This window comes from Bactrocera oleae, chromosome 2 (genome assembly GCF_042242935.1).
Source record: "Bactrocera oleae isolate idBacOlea1 chromosome 2, idBacOlea1, whole genome shotgun sequence".
In the NCBI taxonomy this organism is placed as follows: Eukaryota; Metazoa; Arthropoda; class Insecta; order Diptera; family Tephritidae; genus Bactrocera; species Bactrocera oleae.
This window is the reverse complement of record NC_091536.1, coordinates 19849749-19866583: the sequence shown is the minus strand read 5'-3', so window position 1 is coordinate 19866583 and position 16835 is coordinate 19849749.

Sequence of the window (16835 nt, the reverse complement as noted above, 5' to 3'; positions counted from 1 at the left end):
ATTTTCAAAATAGCAGTAATAACAAGATTTAAAAAAATTGCAATAATTTGTATTCTTTGAAAAAACTAAATGCTGCTGCCAGCTCAAACTTGTTATAGTTCCATAGCAATCTGGTTGTAATATTTTAATTATTCGCCTTTATATTTAATTCTGCTCTGCTCTACACCTCAGTACTATGTGTTCAGCCTTAGACTGATGCGCTCCGCAACGCCACAATTGCTATTTGTTGTTGAACAAGTAAATGTTGGCAATCAACAAAACATTTGGGTTGCAGCAATTGGCATTCTATATTTAATTCACAGCAATTTTCAATTAAACTTTTTATATTGTATTTTTCTCTTTTTTATATATGATTACTATTTATAAATGTGACTATAACATAAGAAACATGTTTCAAACATGTGTGCGTATTTATGGTGGATACTGTTAATGCAGTAGAATTTATTGCAAGATTTTTTTTTAATCCAAATTTTAAATTTTTTTGAGGCTATAAAATTAATTTTTTTTAGAATTTTACAAACCTTAATATAATAACCTGGCAATTAAGTAGCTTTGCTTGGGTATAAAAACATGTTCAATTCCTGTAACCAAACGAGGCTTAGCTGGCTAATTCTTCTATTTATAATTCAATACGTACATATGTACGTGCATAGTTCATATATTATCACCATAGTAGCACGAAAAATACTGTCCAACAGAGTTGCAGAGTTGCGTTGCTGCAGTGCAAAACAATATAACAGCCTATAATTAATTGCCACCACTTTTTCATTGCGATTCGCTTATGCTGTTACTGCTGTTATTAATGCTTATTTTATGGTTTTGTCATAAGTACTCGTGTAGAAAGATGAAGGCAATATATCGATAATTTGTAAATCGATCAGTTTTTCTGCTTCGTTTGCTCATAATCCAGTGAGGAATTGTTAATTATTATTTACAAATATAGCAATGAAATATTCACTTCAAATAAATCAAAATCAGCTCTGGTCTTCGCTTACTCGTTAGACATTTCGTACTCCCGCAACATGTTGCTACAGAGTATAATATTTTTGTACACTTAAGGTTTGTTTGTAGCATATCTAATCGAGATAGATATAGAGTTATATATGCATATATAATACAAATGATCAGGATGACAATACGATTTGAGTTCCGAGCAAAAATGAGTACAAATTTATATATATTGATAAAACTTACCAATTGCAACCACTCCTACTTCCCATGCATCAATTTAACTTTACAGTATATGTATCAAGCGGCAATCAATGTATCTAAATAAAACTTTGCAAACATAGTGCGTTTAAGTTATGTCATGTTCCAATCAAAAATGTTCGAAATCTGTCATAAATTTTCAGTATCGAAAATATCGATTATTGTTATCGGTTTTTATAAGTAACGGTACATCACTAAACAGTTGATGAGTAACAATGTTTTGTCGTCCCCTTTTCATATATTGCAATTTTCTTTCCTTCCATCACTACACAGTGGATCGATTACTATTTTGCCGCCAGTTCGTTTTTTATTGCTGTTATTTTTTATTGTTTTTGCTTAACGCAGACGAACAATAATGCTATCATCAATAGGCTGCTTTAATAATTTCCGCACTTCAATGAGATCAGCACAATGTCAGTGTAGTTAATGTTTTTCTCTGCATACTTTGCAATAGTGTCATAAATATGTTGCACCTATGTGTGTTATTGTTGTTATTTTCTTTGCTTTGCGCTATGATTTTTCCTTTGATAATTTATTGACGCTCATAACAAAGTAATTAATTTTGTTGAATTAACTCAAGTAGCTTGTAAGAAAATTTACAGTAACATAGCGATAAAGGCGTATAAGAAATGTATTCGACAACCGCAGAAAATGTTGTTAGTGTTTTAGTATGTGATATGACAGTGCTTAAAAATGTTCAAAATTTTTTCGAAATGGATACACTCGCGGCAAATACTTGAAGCTTTAGCATTTGAAAACTGAAGAACTGAGTAAATCGTTTCAGATTCTGGTAACTTGATATTGAAGTTAGCTCTAGTCTTCACGTAAAATTTCATCGTTTTATTTGACTGACGTTTGTCATACCTTGTCCTACCTAAACAGTCTCTCTACAAATCATCCTATATTTGTCAATGTAACACTTTTTCACTTAGGGATCTAAACACTCAGAACTACTTTGTTCCTTCAACGTCCTATTCGACGACGCCAAACTGACATACACTCCATTTATTTAAGAGATGGTGTCGTAAGTGCTTCCGTCATACCGATTTTACTGCACTTAACTCTCAGTGTAGCTTTTTAATAACAATTTCTATGAGAACAGAAACCCTGTATGGTTGATAGAGAAATCATAATATATCTTTAGACCTTCTATATGAATGAGAACCCTAACTGGTACCAGAGACTACTTAAAGCGCATAGCTTTAAGTAATTTTGCTATTTTATTATATAGTTTTTTAACCTAACCTAAGTACATATATGTATGTAAGCATCTGAACTTCTTAACCCCATAAATTGTAGACGCTTACGTAACCATGTAAATCGCCACTTTAACACTACATATCCATAACGATCCGCTTTTCAAATTTGCGCATAATTACTTGCAAATAACTAAGCGACGCTGAGTTCTACTAACAACAACTTAGTTACATGACTAAATTTGCACGCCATCGTTCGATCGGCATGGCCACAGTGGGCGTAGGTGCGGCCACATGACAGTTAAATATAGCAATTGTGTTGCACTAAATTGACAAGTGTCGTTGCGGCCAAATGATTTTAAATGAACCAGTTCAACACCAATAATAATTGCTAGTTACGTGGCAAGGCAAAGCGACAAGACATCCGCATTTTTTGCATACCCTCGTTCATTATAATATATATACCTATATATATATATATATGTGGCACATATGAACCTTACTACATATACATAAAAGTATAGTTGTAATATGTAAATATTTATATACTTGAATAAATTCCATTAAAAAAAATTTGTGAATTTGGCGAAATTATAATGTTTTAGAACACTGTAACACGAGATGATCATCATATTAGGCTGTTAAGTAGATTATCTCACCAATCTACTAGATTAGCAAGATTTCGCCACTAAAAACTGGCACTTGTTAAATTCGTCACGGAGAAAATTTGAAGCTAATCTACTCGAAATCTTCCTATGCGATTCCAATTTCAATTCCAATTTAGCGCCATCTGTTTGTCAGTAGAGAAATTTATCACATTATCACAGCTGATTTAGACATACAAAGAGAAAAAAAAATGTAAACAAGCATATACTTATATCAAATCGACTTCCCAACTCAAAAAATGCGTTCATTATTTCCATTAAATCTAAAATATTTAAAACAAGACGTCTTTATTATACAATATTTTCTTTTAAAAAATATTGAACAATGTGAATTTTTTAATGGCAAAAGCAGCTGTTTTATGAATCTTAAACGGCAGTGAGAGCTTTCTAGATTAGTGAATAGATTAAATGTTATATAATCATTTCAAATTTTTGGTCGGAACATGGTATTAGATATTGTCGTGCTACTGAAAAGTTATGTTTATTCGACAAGCAAATAAACCAAAAATAGCATTGAGAAACTGTAGGATCCTCTGAGTATTAACAAAACGTAGCTTTGTTCCGACATAACGCTGAACGGTTCGAACTTCTCCCGGTCCAACTATATTGAGTATAGTATGTGGAGTTCCTTTCTCTTTCCGGTATAACTAATCTTAACTCGCCATACTAAAGGAGATGCCCAAAAGTGTTCAGCAGTGTTGAAGTCATGATTGGAGTTCTAGTTTTGAACTTAAATGGTAAATATCCTTAGATTTATATAAGCATCGTCCACCCATGTGCAGTCATAGATAATTTTAAGGCTTACTCTTTAATTGCATTCTAAAATCAGGTTTCTTAGCTCCTTGGGTGCGCACTTTCATGAAACTCTTTTCTGTGCTTAATCGATAATTACAGAGTTTCTGACTTATCAAATCGATCTTCAATGTTGTACGACCACTTTTGAGGAAGTTCTTAGATAATCAGACTTGTGCTCAGTACAATTCACTTGGTAAAGTTGCACACTTTAAGCTTTGTAGTTGCTAAGAAAGAAACTATGTGCTTGCCGAAGAATATCAACGTCATTCGTACTATTTTGGTTTATATAATTATTTAAACTCCACCCATCATATTTGCACCTTATTTTAACCGCAGCCACAGTCATCTGCCGATTTATCTGGATATCTTTGCATTTTGCTGCATTGCACAAGCATCCATCACATGTGCTACCCAAAGTAGCGAAGTTGAGTGACAATTTTTATGCATCGCGTGGTCGCTAATACAAACATACTCGGATTCCATCGGTATAAAACATGTCATCGTTTACTAATTAAATATGTTCCGCATGGCGTGCATGCGACATACGTGGCTGCGGGGCATATTTTTAGCTCACACCAGCTAATATGAAAACCTCAACGCCTCAACCAACAACAACACGAACTCATATGCACGGATCCGATACGCCAATTAATATGTGGTGTCAGTGTAATTTTCAATTTAGTAACAACTATTAGATTTCTGCTTAAATAAATTATAATTAGATATATCCACATATCACGAGATTAAATTTATTGAATAATACTGCAATCCAGTATCATTAGCATAAAAAACACTTTTTAAAAATGTATGTTAACTTCATTTCCAGTCCATAGCTAACACTGGGTTTTCATTGGCCACAAAATATATTTGAAATAGTAATAGAATCCTTTGAAACATTGCCTAATGGGTTCTATTTATATCTTCAAAAATCGAGTTAACTTGATTAAGGATCTCCTAGAACTCAAAACAGGTAATGGTATCTGACATATTTATTGTGTTCGAGATACTATTTAGATCTCTAGTCTAGTGATCGTTCTACTTTGTCTTCTTGAGACCTACACCTCAAGTCAATATTTTTCTATATTGGCTCTATCTGTTCCTTTACAGAGTTTATCCTTATACAAGTATATCCTATTAATTTTGATCCATTTAGGTTTAGAACGTAATCGTCTACATTAGATTTCAAAGTTGGCATAATTTTCGGTAACATGCTAATACCAAGGGCACAAACTCTACAAGTAGCAGACGTAATGTTCAATATGTAGATGGTTCTGAAATAATTTTTTCACATGTATTATATATAAAGTAATCTAAATTTTGGTGATGGTGGGAAGACCTTCCCGACTTCGCATCATAGATACTCCTACAGGAAGCTTCAGGTATACTTAGAGGTGGGTAGTTAGGTGCTTCAATGTTCTGCGATGCCCTGAAATACTTGTAGTCGCGGAATTGTTTTCTAATTAAGCCAGCTGTTTAGTTTGGGGCAGTTGATTGCTGGCTCCATGCTAAACGAGTTCTGAGCCAGTAGTGAGTTGTGTATCGAACAGCACTTTACGTTTACAATTTGGACCAACTAGCACTAATATTATAGTTTTTATAAATACATCAACTACAGCACCAACTGGTCGATAAGGTTGAGTTGAACTCATGCATGCCTTTTGGAGTTTACCAGTTAGGGGTTTTAAAAATTCCGACAGTGCGGGAAATACCCACAACATGTTTGAACTCTGACCTCCAAAAATATGTATGTGTTTAGCTTTATTTTAAACAACACAAAGTATTACATTGACAATAGCGAAAATTTCCCTGTCAAACAACCCGCCCAGGCATAACTCCCATAGCCGCTCATCACTTGTCATGCCAGTAGGAAAATTGAGCCTACGGCTTGCGAGTAAAACCGTTTGCGTATATATATGCATAATCATTTATATGAGGGCATAAATCAATGCAACGACCAAATTACCAGCCACTTGAGGAATTTATTTTCATTTACGCAAGTGTTGACAGTTAACACCGCGGCATGTAAATGGCAATGCAAACATGCCGCCTGAAAATTTACGCACACATAAGAGAACTTACGCGCCTTCAATGTACGCAAAGTGCCACCGATGACGGCAGAGGCAACGCAACAACGCGCTTGGCGCATGCGTGTCGTAGAAATGTAGGCGCATCACATCTTCCGGCCGTTGTATAACCGAGAACTGGTAGGAGTGCATTTATTCTACGCATAAATATGCATATTTATACATGCGTCTGCGTGTTTCAATATACGCAGTGTTGGAAAATTGATTTTTAGGCGCCGTAAGCCGAGAATATACGAGGTATATGTATCCATGTAACGCCACAACAGCGCCGCGGTGCAAGCATAACGATGAGTTATGAAATGACATGCCTATGACGTTTCGTTTACGCCAAAGCCGAAGAAGAAAGCTGAAGCCACAATTGCCAATGCAGACATGCAAAGAAACGCGCGCACAAACATATATTATTTATGTCTGTATGTATTTGTGCGCATACGCACGACACAGCGGTTGCAGCTGAACGCATGCTAGATGTGGCGCACGGATGCATCGCACAGCATAGAGTTGGAAATTTAATCATGCCGCCGCTCGTTGAAGCATAAGCATAAAAGCTGCAACTATCTTTCCTCGCTGACGGGTTGATCGTTTTGACTTCTATGCCGCATAATAAATTCCCCATTTTGACGTCGCAATCTGGGTAGTTTACTCGGCCATCATGTCGCTGGTAATTAAATCTGAACGTTGCGGCATTTGCGGATAACAAATGCGCGCCACATTTTCGACTTTGCCGCCGCAACAAAGTTTTCTACTTCTGTCTCGTTCACCTCGCCACCGTCGCCTTTCTAGCTCTTTCAATACAAAGTGATGCGAATCCACCGCTTGCCACTACTTTCGCGGCGCTTAGTTATACAGCCGAACCGTCTGGTCGCACTATTCAAACGGTGACATTTCTGACGGTATCATTGAACAATAATTGATTGATTAATTCGGTCCGAAATGACCGCATACCAAGTTCCACTAACCGTTGCTGGGCAAAATTGAGTGACATACTATGGTTGCAGCATGCCAATGACAAAGCGATTTATGTGCTAAACTCTGTCTATGTCCACCGTTGTCAATTGGCCTCCTGCGAAAGTGTCACAGTAGCGCAGAAAAATCGCTGTCACCTTGATTTATGAATTAAATATGCAAAGTAGCGATATCGTTCTTCACAACAATGAGTGTAACAGCGACGCCAATGACAGTAGTGTAGCAGCGGCTTTATGTAAATACCATACATTAATAATAGCAACAACAGCTCCAATTGTTGTTTAGCACATGTTGCTGTCAATATTGATGACCTTGTCAGACGAGCTACTCTCTGGTGTGAACCATATATTTTGTTTCACCACCAACGTTACATGACAATTGCATGATTAAGTGATGGATGTTTGCCAGTGATTGGGTGTAAGTTTAGGAGAAAGGTTATTGGTTTAAAAGAAAACGATCGAAATAAAAGAGCGTTTCGCTAAATAGCCTAAGACTTGTGACAAATTTTACTAAGAAAACTTTTGTTCACAAAAATAATAATTAATAACATTAATTATATTTTACCATAACTATATTAATATATTCATCGTATTATTAAATCACTTGATAAAGTAATTTGCTACTATTATGTTAAAAATTATTGCTGACAAATGACTATGCGCAGGCACTAGTCGACTAGTGACTAATGTTTATTTAGTTTTAACTGCTATTTAATTAAATTATTGACAAGGGACTAGTGACAACTGACAAATGCCAAATGCAATATCATACGAAAAGTTTGTAAATGCTAATTATTTAGTTATAAATATTAAAATGCAAAATAAAACGATATATTATAAGTAATGCGCGACAAGTGACATGTATTAGCTGATATATGTGTATACTCACGCACACCGCACACTTTCCATTACAATATAACCGAAACACTAACTGCAGAAAAAGATGCAAAACTGAATTGTCATAAGTGACATGTGACAAGTGACAAGTCATAAGGGAAATATTCGTAAATATTAAAAAAAAGTTCGTTGTGTATTTATATGTCTCTTTACTTCTAGAAAAAAAGTCTAATTTTAGATTCATCTCAAAGTTCACACTTACAACTAAATTTTTGATTACAATTGAAAACTCCTCTTCTGTGGTTAACTAAACTAATGGTTAGTCATATCATTATAAAGATATAAGCTTTTGATCATAAATTCGCGGCGTTTTATATTATTTTTAGAACGATCAGCCATTTATCTGGAAAATATTTGAATATATTTACACGGTAGTTGTTACAAATTTTATTTTCTGTCATCGGAATATTTGTTTCTGTAAATAATAAGTTGAGCTCCAGAGGCATCTAAAAATATTTAGAATAACACAAATATTTAAATTTAATTTCATAATTGTATTGTTGGATTCTCAATTCAATCTGATCAAGTCGAAGTTACTTTTAGAATCCAAATATTATATTTAACTTTAATTTTATAACATAACTAGCCTTATTTTAAGAACTTTTGACTACATATTTGAATTTTACTCAGTATTTCGATGAACAAACTAACTTCATAGTCTCATTGCTCTGTTTGTACAACACTCAAAGGATGAAAGCATAACTTACGTACGATAACGGTACAAATAACGGTTACAATTCATATGCCAAATTTTCATTTTAACCCCATTGTTGTTGTCACAGAGACTTCCTGCTACCAGTGCAGTAATTACTGCACGTCCATTTCAACGTCCATTCGAGCATTCGGACATTTTGGAAAATGTCATCATCAGCGCATGAATGAAAATGACAGCTGTGGCAGCAACAACCGCAAAAACAACACAGTAGCACAGCATAAAAAAGCAACAGAACTAAGTGAAACCATGACCGAATAACTGTTGGTGGGCACGAACATTTGAAACAATTACAAGTATTAAATACCCGCATTACTTGCCTTCAAATGGGCGGCAGGTGGTTGTTGTGCCGCTGCACATGAGCACAACAAGTAGCGCGCCGGAGAAGTGGTAAATTCCGGCATCACGAAGTTATAAGGGCAGCAAACGTTGTTCGCAATTCCATTAGGAATAAGCATTCGCGTTAAAAATCAATGGCTAGTTGTAGTCTGGGAGATGTGTGTGCTCGCCGGCTGCCTGAGATAAGCATCTTTCATTTAAAGCTAAACGCGCACGATTGTGCCACACCACACACACACTCACACACACACACCATAGCACATACGCTGTTGCTGCACTGGCCCACCACTGGGAATCCGTCCTCTTAGTCGCGCCTTTGTCGCTGCGGAACAGAATGAAATTGCTTAGCGGCAGCCGCACAGCCGCACAGCTTACGATTGCGGCTATGTACCTGTGCTTTGGGCGCACTAGTGCACTGGCTACCTTTCAACTTTTAATGGTGGCGGCGCCTGTTTGCTTCTCGTTTGCTCTTTGTTGCACTTGAATTGTTGCAATTGTTGGCGCGGTATCGTGCACCAAATGTCCGCAAAAAGGAACAATAATAGTAATGTTCCGCATACAAGCACACGTACACACATTCACACATGTACTTAGCTGTTTGTATGTGTGTGTGTGTGTGGAGAGATAAGCATTGCTGTCAATGATATGCGGAAATATTCCTAGCAAGTTGCCCAGTTAGACACAGCAACACACAGAAGCCGTTAGGAGCTGGCGTTGTTGTTGGCATGGCACGACGCCATGGTCACTGATGATGATGAGGACAGCGACATACATTGCACGACATGCCTTACAGTAGTCAAATATGACTAACGGGGCTTCATTTCTATAACATCCGGCTGTGGAACTTAAATAGCTCAAACTATAAGTAGAAACAATAGTAGCAATAAAATAATTTAATAGAAAGCCTATGTGCAAAATACGTTAACCTTTCTTGAATTTTTTAAAGCCGGACCGCTCCTTGTCTCATTTGCTACCAACAGTTTGACAACTTTAAGTCAAAATTGATATTTTTCTCCAGTTTTCACTACTTCATCTAATTAAAGCTACTAGAGTTCTTCAGATGCTTCTGAACTTTTCCGTTCTAGTTGTTACGACTGTTATTCAATTCTATCAGCACTAGCGTGTTCAATCTACCTCGAAGTAGTCGATATTTTAAAAAAACCTTTTGTAATATTATTTGGCTTAACTACAAATTATCTCATCGAATTAGAGCTTCGATCTAAAAAACAGTGGTTTTTTAAGATTACTAAAAACTCAACCGAAGCCAAATCTGAGTAATAAGTTGCCTGAACGATTTATATCGTTTCCGCTTCGCTAACAAGTATTTTTGGCGATTTTTACTCGAAGATTCTTTGCTAAATCTTTCAGCTCATTCGGTATGAATATAACAGCGCCCAGCTTAATCCATAAAACTTAAACTCAAATGAGTTCAATCGAGCTTTTTCTATCTGAATGAATGAGATTGATGATGATTAAAAGGTCTAAATATATGAATATATGCTGAAGCGATAGTGGTAGAAAACTTTTACAATAATTCAACTGCGGGTTTTAAACTAAAAAGCAGATATATTGAAAACTCTTTTAAGGATCGGAATTCAAACAAAAATTTTTCCGCTGAGCGAAGGGAACTGAAAACACTGCAGCAATCGGCAACAGTGCATCGACACCACATTACAACCTAAAGCATTTGCTACCATAGAACACACACAATCAAATAAACAGTGGACAGTCCAGCACTATTGTCTATGTGGCAATCACTGACTCGACCAGCTTACGACAAGTCAATGATATTACTTGTTGTCATTGCTGCTGCAAGGCCACCACCTCTAGCAGCTGCGACACATTGCAACTGCGAGCAGCTGGTGGCTTAATCTTGCAACATTTGCTACTGTTACAGTTGCAGTTACAATTGATAGGCCGTTTTTGATGTACGACCACTCCGGCTGCTGCCTGCACGCTATTATTATTGCAAACTGCTGGTGTTATTGCTGTTATTGTTGCTTGCGCGCTATTGTTGCAGCTACTGCTGTTGCTGTGTTGTCATTGCAATTGCAGATTTTACATTTTGTCGCAGTTGGCAGTTGACTGCAGTCGTAACCCTGCCCTTGTCATTGGCCGAGACCAAAGAAACCGGAGCATATTAATTATTATTTTCAGCTGACTGCTGGTGGCACAGGCATTCAGCAAGCGCATGGCAATGCAATTGGTGCTTGAATGCTGAAATAACTGTTGTTAGAAATTCGAGAGACACTCATGCGCCCACTAAAAGAACTCTCGCCCATAGAAATATATATATACATATATATAGATACACACATAGAGTTGTCATAACGGCGCTGCCATGATTTAATAACTTGAAAGCTTTGTTAGCACCAAAAGAAATGTGTTGCAGCTGTTTTCGTTGCTGTTTTTGGTGGGCGCTTTTTGATATCTGCATAAATAATTTGTTGATTCTGATTTCGTAGAATGGCCGGCAAACTATGTTGAAGTTTTGTCAGCAGTTTCTTGTAGTAAACTTATACATTAACCAAGAGTAAGCTTTTTGCCCTTTTTAAAAAAATATTTCCATAAAATTGCAGTAATTAGATGAATTTTAAAAACACATTCCCACTTGCTTTTGAGCAACTACTTTTTGTAATTCTATTACATTTTTTATTGTTGGTTTTTTGCTCATATCAGACAATAGCATTACTACCAGCATATTTCTGTCATAAGAAAGTTTTCTCTGTAATAATTTAAGCTTTTAGTGTAATGAAAAAGGTCATATACCGGCAACAACGCCATCTATTAGTTGTAAATTAACGTGAAAAAGTGACTTCATTGAAGTGGTAACTAACAAGACTATACCAAATAAATATTCGAATTCTTGAGACTTATTAAAAAGTTTTGTCTTGTCTTTAATACAAACTTACTTCGCAATGTAAGTAGAGTTCCAGCTTATATAAGTGAAAATTTTCTTTCTAAACTGCTTACCTTTCTATCACAAAGGAATCATTTTTAATTTAAAGGAAAGAAATAACTGCGGCAGAACTAACTTTGAATTTTAATTTTTTTTTTTAGTTTTTCATTTTTACTTTAAGGGGCTGTTTTGGTTAGATTATTATTTCTTACCTCTGTTTATATACACACAAAATATCTCAAAAGTTAGGCCAACTCGTTTTCAGAATCAAAATTCAAGCAATTCTTTCATTTCAATTGCTGCCGGCTACTCACTGTACTTATTTAGAAGAAAAAGCCACAATGACGGGCGCTTACATACATATGTACATATGCTGTTTGCCAAAGTCGAATCGCTTAATTCATTTCGGCGACTACAAACAACAACAACGAATACTTTGTAGACAAAAACAAGACACAAAACTCTAAATTCATTTTATTAGTTTAGGGCGAGCCAGGCTTTGCTGGTATTTCGAATACTCTTTTGTCATTTCTCATGCATTTGCCATACATACATAATTTCTTCAGAAATATTTTTTTCTAATTAATCACTTTTTCTTTACTTTTTTTGTGCGGCTACACACTAAAAATGTGAAAAACAATGCAACAAGTAGTGCAGAAAATCGATTGTCAATTATCAATGGGCGATTTGTCAGCTGCCAGAGTTTGGCAATCGTTCAATATGCGTAGCTGTGACATTTTTTTTTTTTGTTTCTTGTATTCGATTTGTTTTGTATGTGCTAATATAACCCAAACCAGTCATGCGCTGCTACCACCTTATATTGAAGCAGTGGCTTTCTCAAGAGCTTACACAGCCACGCTGGACAAGAGAGGGGTGCGTGACAGCGGTGTTTTTGCGTTTACACAAAAAAATAATAATAACAATAATCTATTGCATCAATGTTTTCCGTCATATAGTCTTTATCAGATTTCGATTTGTCGTAAACAGAATAGCGCAAGCACTTGATGAAAGCTCTTATAATAAAGAAAATTTTGAATTAAGCAACAGAAGAATTAACATCAATAGATCGAGTTAACAATAATTCATGTTTTTAGTCATAACTTTTTAAATCAGATTTCGTTTTATCGTAAGCATAATAGCGCAAGCTTTTGATGAAAGCTCTTTTATTATACGAAATATTGAAAGAGCAACAATAGTTTGTAAAATATACTGATCATACTAAGTAGTTCCATATTGTCTGCGAATTTAAGATTTAGGCTGAGTTCAAGATTTACCCAGCATATCAGTTGTATATTAGTATCCACATCTGAGAGTTATGGTTAAACCGCACTCACAACCAGGCTACACCATCGCATTTGCGAACGACCCACCAAATTCGCTCACCAACCTTCCGCTAACGCTAGCGCCACGATCAAACAAATGCACAAACAAAAGACTTAAGCAACAAACTTGCTAAAGCATTTATAATACATACAGCTTGTGTGCATACATATTATATATGCATTAAATATATATACATATGTTGTTGTTGGTATTGGTGTATAATTTTCCATGGATAAAATTGTTTTGCATGCTAATTTATGTTTTTTTTTAAGCGTGAAAAATTACTGGTTTTTGCTTTAGTTGCTGCTTTAACGAACTGACCATTTGTATTTTTGGCAATTTCATTTTTTAATTTATTATTTAATTACAAAGTAAACTTTTTGACAACATTGTAGCCGAAAATGTTGCTTGCCGAAATTCGTTGTGCTATTGAAAGGCTGTAGAATTTTATGTCCTTCTGACCTATTTTTGCCTACAAAACAGCAATATTGCCCAAAATAAATATTTTAATGCTATCGCATGTTTACAAATTTGTCAAAATAACTGAGATATTCTCACCCCGTTGACTTAATGACCATGAAGGCAGGCAATTATTGCTTTTAAATATGTTTATGCTGTTATGTTTGTGTGTATACAATGTTACAACAGACCACGAGGAGTAAACTGCTTGCATGTCCAACTCTTATTGCATTATGAATAATGAAAATTGCATATAAATTTATTGTGAAAAATTTGATTTAAATGCCAAAAAGGTTTTCTAAAAATTTAAACTGAAAATGGGATACATTCACTTCTGTGCCCATATTTTTGAATTAATGTCGAAAACAAATATGTATATGTGCCATATGTGCTACAGCAGGTAAGCTTTTGAGAAACTCTTAGCATAACCGGTAACTCTGCGTAGGAACATATATATATGTACATTTTACACTTTAAAGTTACGAATGTTGATTGTATTATATATATTAAAACTATTTAAAAATTATAGTGGTCACATCAAAAATATAAATAATAATATAAAACTCGTTTTGTGGTTTTGTACTTAAGCTTAAGAAACCAATCAGCAATGTAACTGGAGATCCAACTCTATTACTAATGAGAAAACAGTAGCACTAACGAAAGTAGAGCAAACAACTTAAACTTGAACTTTGTTGAGTATAGCAATAACTCACGGTTTAAAGATTTATCAAGTATATTTAGTATACAATTAGGCGTTTGATAAATAATATAACATAAATACCTATGTACGCCAACTACACTTATATTGTAGCTATATTAACTGCTTATCAAATTAACCAAGAAAGTGTTAATAAAACATCCTGAAACCTCGTAAAATAGCATGTTCCGTTACCTAAAAGTTTAATTTGAATACTGATCGTTGCCTACAATTAGGAGCATTAAAAAATAATATTATATACATTTAGCAAGAACACATACCTAATGCACTGCTAATTAGCTTACATACAATAGTAAAAGAGCATAGGCTAAAACCAACAAAATATGGGGCCAAATGCTTGAAACGAAAAATATAGTCCACCAAGAGTAAGCAGCAAAAAAGTGTAAGAATATGTCTTATATATTCTAATTCTAGCAATAAAATTACACTATTGGGAATGAGTGTAATATGATATATGCTATTCGTGATATTGTTTGACTCAAAATCTCATTGCTCTAAATACAGCTCGTAATTTATTTATTTTTATATAACAAGCACCTGTAAAAGTTTCTACAAATATTGCTTACAATTAATGCATTATTAATAGCATGACATATCTGAGAATTTAATGAATTGTGACATGTGGTATATACATTAGAGCGGGTCGATTGACAGGGAACCAAAAAAAAACGGATAAGGAAAATGTTCTACGAATCATACTGAACAACTTTGCCGAAGAAACTATGAGTCTAAACCCGGCTTCGAGCAAGCGATTTTTAAGGCGAAGGAATTATAAAAATTTGTTAGTCAATTTTCGAGATATCCGAATGAAATTTAATACATAGGTACATTGTGGTATTCTACTGATCAAGTAGAATCGGCCAATTCAGACTGCTATAACATATATCTCCCATACAACCAATTATTTAAATTTTTATTTACCGGTGCGCTGCCTTTAATTAAAAAAGCTAAGAGCACCTTATTTTGCAGAATCGCCTTCCAGTACATACTTAATACTGACAATAAAAATAAAGAAAATCGGACACCTATAATATATACCTCCCACAAAGAGATAATAATATAGCTTCTATACAGCTATATTAAACATGTATTAACCAACATTTTACCAACTACTTTTGCTTATCCTGCATTGTAACTGTTCTTTAAAAACTAAGCGTTTTTCAACACTCCTTTTCAATTTGTTCGCTTTCCTAACCGACAAACTCGTAAATCAAACATTTAGCTGCAAACCATTTTAAATTGTATTCAAATATTAATACAACTCAAAAGATTTATCACTTATGCATACAAATAAGTAATACAATATAAATAAATAAACGTGTACATACATATGTAAACGCAGTAATTTAAGTAAACATTAATATATAGTCGATTATGGCCAAAAAATAATTTGTATTTGCGCCCTGCGGTTTATAGGCAATTTGATTTACGTCGCCACAAACTGTTGACATTTATAATAGCGGTATTGGTTAAGCGTCTAGCGCTGCCGTTGTAGCATGCCACTGTCATAATAGCAGCCGCAAACCCTTACGGAAGTTTTACTAACACAAAATTAATGTTCATTACATATTTTGCATAAATTTTATGCTCCAACTCTTACGAATGGCAGTTGCACAGATTTGCGTACATACATTTGCCAACACATATATGTGCATGTATGTATGTGCGCTAAGTATCTATCTATGTGCTTATGCAAATATCGTGCATATTCTTTCTGCTATTGCCGCTTAAAGTAAATATATAAGCAAATTCAATGCAAATTGATTATTCTAATTTGGTGTTTAAACCGCGGACTTTGCGCTCGCATTTGGCAGCCACATAAACGAAAGCACACACATTAATCATAACAAATGTCAATAAAGCACCGTTAAAATAAATGCAAATCACACAAAACTATGAAATGAGCTAAATAGACAAGAGTCCAAATCGACAATAAAATCGCAGAAGAGACTAGAGCATTGTCATTGCATGCCTACACACTTACATATACATAGTCATATATGACCAGTGGCATTAAAAGATAATGTAGCAGATATCTAATATTCTAACTCACATAACGACTGCACGAACGACGCTGCACACCTGTTGCCGAACACTGAGCTCAGCTGTACGCCATTTCCTTTTTTATTTATTCAGATTTGCTTTAGTTTAGCGATCGCTTAACCTTTATTGTCTCAAAACGTTTCCTGTGGCAAGCATCTGTGTCGAAATATTTCTCATAATCAAGAAAGGTACATTCCATAGTTAATGGAAAGCTTAAAATATGAATTGTGAAAATAAATTTGGAGATATGAAATATAAACTGCTTATTTTGAATTATGAATAATGATTTATGTGTGAAGAAAAACTAAATATGAAATGTTAAATGTGGTTTACGAAATGTGAATTATGAAATTAAACTTGAAAAATTAAACTTGAAACATGAAAGTGGGATATGAAGTATAAAACATGAAATATAAGATATAAAAATAAAAAATGAAATATGATTTATGAAATTTTAGATATGAAATATGAAATATGAAATAAAAAATATAAAATATAAAATATAAAATATAAAATATAAAATATAAAATA